This window comes from Phodopus roborovskii, unplaced genomic scaffold (genome assembly GCF_943737965.1).
Source record: "Phodopus roborovskii unplaced genomic scaffold, PHOROB, whole genome shotgun sequence".
NCBI classification, from domain to species: domain Eukaryota; kingdom Metazoa; phylum Chordata; class Mammalia; order Rodentia; family Cricetidae; genus Phodopus; species Phodopus roborovskii.
In genome coordinates, this window is record NW_026125281.1 from 18,344,874 (window position 1) to 18,350,910 (window position 6,037).

The 6,037-nt window shown below is 40.8% G+C and overlaps 1 pseudogene; it reads right to left on the minus strand.

The window, feature by feature from the left end:
- Nucleotides 1–2,756: 2,756 nt before the first annotated feature.
- LOC127231920 (GTP:AMP phosphotransferase AK3, mitochondrial-like) lies at nt 2,757–3,400 on the minus strand (annotated as a pseudogene).
- Between the last annotated feature and the right edge of the window lie 2,637 nt (nt 3,401–6,037).

Below are 6,037 nucleotides of genomic sequence, written 5' to 3' on the forward strand. Positions count from 1 at the left end.
TGGGGAGCATCCTCACTGTAGGTCAGATTATCACGGCTCTCTGTTTGGAACTATCTTCTCTGGTTTTACATTTGTTTTTCTTTATTTTTCAAAGAATTGTTTTTAATATTTGTGATAGTACCAGATAGAATTCATCAGTAGGATCCATTTTATGAATAATTCTCACATTACCACAGTGTGAAAGATGCTATTTCCAATGAGTCTGCCCCGGAACATGCAATGTAGTTGAGCCCTTCCTTCCAATAACAACATCCCAGGAGCCAGTGGCAAGGCATCTCTCTCCTTGGCTTCTCTGGTCTTAGTGGTACAAGGGAAACTACAGCAATGTTTTCCATGCTGTCACAGGCACTGAACACCTGGGATCTGATTCAGATACAGGTGCTGGTTCATTGGCTCTGGGATTTGATGATCTAGCCAGCTTCTACAAACCACACTTTGAACAAAAATGATTTGTTCTGCCCAGTTGTGCAGATACGTGAGGCCTGTGGAATTTTCCAGGCCAGCCTTTTGCAAGGTCAGTGGGAACTGGTAAAAATATGTGTGTGTGTGTGTGTGTGTGTGTGTGTGTGTGTGTGTGTGTGTGTGTGTACTATGGCAGGCCAAGAAGCTGGGCAGTTCTGAATGGTCTTGGTGACCTTGATCTTCACTTACCATGCGATGCAAATCTATAGTTAATAATAGTTAGTGAAGCTTTCCTCCCTACCAGCTGGATATTTTTGGTGGCAATGAGCTAAAATGCAAAAGTAAAAGACTGTGTTTAAGGAAAAATGAAATAGTGAATATGGAAGCTGATGAGAAAATGTAAGATAAAAAATCACATAATTGGTATTCTTCTCTGTGTGATGTGCGGTGTTATCACTGATCATCGGTGGAGAAGAAGAGTTCACCAACCAGGCTTCTGCCCCAGAGACCATCAGTTCACAGAGGGTAGTGGATGAGTGCTGACTAATGGTGTCTGCATAGCTCCCTGCACAGTGAGACTCAGCATTGAAGCCAAATGAGTGTTCTGCCAATGTCATGTGTTACGTTATCTCTTTTAAGCATCTCAAGGGAATAAATGAAACATGAAACAAAAGCTGTTAATACACTGGGTACATAGCCAGAAGAGCTTTGCAAAAACAAAGTGAAGTGAGCTCTGTATTAGAAGATGCTTCATGGTGCAAACAAGTTATTTACCCTAAAAAAATGGATTTCTTCCATTTAATTCCTGAGATATAACTGAGGTTCTTGGAAGACCATTTCACTGGTTTTTTTGTAAACTTTTAGAAATATAGTTTAAACTATTTTAGGAAAATAGCTTAAGATTGAAAATAAAATCTGACTTTTGCCATAATAACAGGAACAAAAATTTCAGTGAAATGCAACATCACCATGAACACAATATTCTTATTACATTCAGACACCTGTAGAGCAGAAAACAGTCTCAGAGCTGGCCAGGGAGAGAGGGAGACACATAATATGTATACTTCTCATGGGAGGGGGAGTGTTTTCCCATTCTAAAAGATATTATAGTTACTTACGTGTAAACTCTATAGAAGGAAAATCAAACTACAAATTCCAGCTTTGCTGCTGTGGTTGATTACAGCACCATGCTTTAGTGGATTTGATTTACTTTGCCTTGATACAGGCTCTCACTCATTAACTCTGGCGTTAGCCTCCCAGGGGTCCACCCATCCCAGGCTGAGGTATGTCCCACCATGCCAGGCAGAGGCTTTAGTTTGATAATATGAATTTTATATCTTGTAGCGGAAGTAATTTAGGCTCGAGGAAGAAAGAAAAAGACATGACAAGGAGACACCAGGGGCCAGCCAGCCAGGCATGGAGGAAGCAACAAAGTAGGACATACAGAAAGAAAGAAAGGCCAAATGTAGATGAATAGAAACAGGCCCAATTAAGTTAAAAGAGCTAGTGAGACAAGCCTGAGCCAAGGCTGAGCATTCATAATTTATAGTAAGTCTCCACGTATTATTTCTTTGGGCTGGTTGGCAGCCTAAAGAAAATTACCACTCCATTTCGGCCTGAGTGATGTGAGAGAACTTTATTCCATTGATGGTTTTCAGTGCTCCTCCTAGGATTTAAAGTCAGCTAACATAAATCATACCCCTTAGTAACACATGTTTGGGAAAAAAACCATAACAGGGTTAATATTCTTATGTGTCAAGGGCTGCAGTTTTAGAGCAAATGGAAATCTAGTAAGTGGAGGACACAGCATGGTGGCCGGCACCCTAGCTTTTCCTGCAAAGGCAGACTTGAGTTTGTGCCTGGCAACATGTGTAATGCCAGTTGCTTTCTTTCTGGAATCTGTAGACAGTGTATCCCAATACCACTTCCGATGGGTCTAGAAGACATCTTTGTGGGCTATAGTGGGGCATTGAATTATGTAAAAGCTTCTAATGAGATATTTATCTGCCTCAAGTGATACATAAGTTTTTGAGATCGTTTTCCCAGAAAAAAGTATGAAAATGTGATGAACCACTTTAACTGAGCAGAAGGTTAGACCATTACCAGCTGGTCTTTTAATTGTGCTCTGATTTTTTTTAGTGCTTCAACATCTCTGATGTTTTCTAATTGCACATCATAGAAGACAACTAAACATACCAGGTTATTTAACAGATCAGCCTCAGTGCCTTAGTAACATTCAGATGAAAACCCTTAGGAATAAGTCATAGTTTTCATATATCTTAGGAAAATGTTTTAAAAAACAGAGCCAGGGTGGGAGAGGAGGCCCCACTTCATCCTGCTAATTACTGCCCTCTTCAGGGAGCAGCAGAGGCTTTCTGAGTAGTTTCTGGAACTTTTGTCTGTAGAAAAGAATGTACATGGGGCCAGATCTTGTTGATTTTAGTTCCAGAGAATGCCCAACACCCTTTTTTTCTCCCTAGTAATACGGCAGGACTGTCTCTGTCTGGGCTTCATTTAGTGTCTTGGTCATTGTCTCTGAGGGGTTTCCTGTCAGGGTCATCAATGCCCATAGTTTTGGGAGGGTTGAATTCAATGTTGTACACTCAGCACTGCCAGGATTGTTTAATGACCTCAAATGTCAGGTTGGTATTTATCACTGTGTCTGTCTAATAAGGTATACCAAGGGCTTCTGCCTATGGAAGTGTCCTTGGAAAACCATCCAACAGCCAACTACATTGGGTGAAGGTTTTCAGATCATGAAAGGCCAGGTCAGTCATGACAGCATCTGGGATAAAGTTTCCCTTAGTCAATGAAAGTCTTGGTCAACACAGTGATTCCTGTACCCGGCAAAATGTTCTTGTGGAAAAGGACCCTCAACCCCACTGGAGAAGTTCTTCCCCTTCAAGTGTCTGGTGATACTTGACAACATCATGCCCTGGCCAGAACCCAGGGCCACCATGACTACAGTGCATAGCAGTTGTCCTGACAACATACCCATGTTGACCAATGGAGGCCCAAGCTGACTAGACACTGAGCTGCAGCCTGCTCTCCCCATTCACAGGCTCCACAGCCCCAGAGGGCTACTTTGTAAATTTATAAATGTAAATCTTGAAATAAAAGCAAAGTCACAAAGGACTTCACATTATGACTGAGTTTTTTTTAATGGTGGAATTTTTTTTATATTTTAATTACCAAATACTAATATTTATATTCATAAAATATGTGTCATTTTGACACATGTCACATATCATGTCACATATGTGACATGATAAATGTCACCTCCATCCCCTCACACCCCCCACGCTCAACCCCTGCTATTGCCATGATGTTCTTTACTTCTGAGTTCAAGCTTTAGAAATGGTATACACCAGCAGTGTCACATACTACATATCTTTTGTTGCTTGGCTCTTTTCACTTAACATGTTGTCTCATTCATGTTTCAGATAACAGGATTTGCCACCCTTAAATGATTGACTGGTATTTCAAATGAGCATATTGTCTCTCTCCATTTTTCAGGATGGCGGGCATTATTGGATCATTTCTGTGTCTTGCCTGGCTTGAATAATGCTGGGATGAACACCATTGTGGAATATTAATTTAATATATGTTAAATTTGTTTATGCCATGTAGTATTCTTTAATGATGCAAAGATGTGTTGCATTCTTTTATGTTGCATATTTTTTAACTCTGTGAAGCTGTGTTTCTTTGCCTATCTAAAACACCTGGTTGATCTAATAAAGAGCTGAATGGCCGAGAGGTAGTCAGGAGAGGGATAGGCGGAGCTGTCAGGAAGAACAGAAGGGAGAAAAGCAAGAAAAGGAGAAAAAAGAGAGATAGAGGATGCTGGGGGTCAGCCACCTAGCCACATGGATAGACATGGAATAAGAAGGGAAAAAAAGATATACAGAAATAGAAAAAGGTAAAAGCCCAGAGGCAAAAGGTAGATGGGATAATTTAATTTAAGACTGGATATAAGCCAAACTGAGGTTGGGCATTCATAAAAAAGAATAAGTCTCTGTGGGATTATTTGGGAGCTAGGTAATGCTCTGTCCCCAAACAGTAAAGTGTAAAAACAACAACTACAGAGCACAGGAGTGCTTATGTTGATGTCAACATCTCTGGACACACATCTGGAAGTGGGATTGCTCTATAAAGCCATACCTCTATTTTTGGTGTTTGGAGAGAAGCTGTATATATTTTTAATAAGCAACAGCTGTACCCAGCACCTGCCCAGTAAGAGTTACTTTTTCTGTACACCCTCATCAGTACCTGTTTACTTTGGGTTAGAAAATTTTATTGACCACATTGAACTCATAAGTGTTATTCCTTTGTTACTTTTTTGGGAATAAAGCTGGAAGGAAGGGACAGGAAGGAGATCATAGGGGCTTCCATAACAGGGGAGGGTAATGGAGGGAGAGGGATAAACACTCCAGGCAAACAGAACTTGAGTGAGAAGTTTATTAGAAAAGGGAGTGAGGGGGGTAAAGAGACATAGCAATACCCGGAACAGAAAAGAGAGAGAGGGAGGAGGAAGAGAAAGGAGAGCTCACAAGAGAAGATAGCAGTGTGAGAGAGAACAGAAAAGCTCTTGCTTAAAAGGGGCAAGCCTGCACATGCATACTGAGTCCTTATGCAGCCCCCATCGTAGGCTGATGTGGCCACACCCCGCATACATGTCCCGCCCATCATTGGGGGGGCGGGGTCAGCAGAATGCCAGTTTCCAACAATAAGGTACCTAAATCTTAGCTTGTGAGGCTTCTAGAAAAAATGTAATTATTCAAAACAAAAAAGAGCAGATAAGAGTTATAATAAAACAGATAATGAAAATTAAATCAAGTTAATGTTCAAATAGACCCTAAATTAATTTGAAATGCTATAGATTTTGCTTACACTTTGACTTAGGAAAGAAAGGAAATTTGGCTGAGATTCTGTCTCTAGATAAACAGCTACATTAAACCAGAATAAAACAAAATTGAGAGGGCCTACAATTTTGTACCATCTAAACAATCAAAATTAGGGAAAGTTCCTTACATTAATACTAATCAGGTTTGTTTTTGCTATAGCAAAAAAAGCAAGGCTGGATAAAGAATAAAGCAAAGATATTTTATGTTTTATTTTTCATTACATTCATTTACCATGCGTGTGCACATGCATGCACATTCGCCATAGCAGGTACGGAAGTAAGAGGACAGTTTTAGGAAGCACTTCTACTCTGTAGGTCTCTACAGACTGAATTCATGTTGTCAGGGTGCAGCAGAAAGTGCCCTGTCCATTGAGCCACCTCGCTGGACCCCTCAAAGAGATTTATTTAGGTAGTACTTTTAGAGACTGGAAATACAGGATTGACTGGAAACATCAATTTAGCTTCTGGTGAAGGACTGGCATCTTGGTTGTACCATGCATGGGTATTACAGGAGCACTGAGTTGCGTGCAGATTGTGTGTGTGTGTGTGTGTGTGTGTGTGTGTGTGTGTGTAAGCAAACTCCCCTATAAACAGGGGGTGAATGGCCTCCTCTGAAGGACTCTCTTCCAGCAGGATGGATTCTAGGATAGAGGTGAAGGGATACTAATCAGCTTTCACTGAAGCTCCCAGGGAGAAGCTATGGTGAATGATTCTGTGGCTGTGACTGCTGAA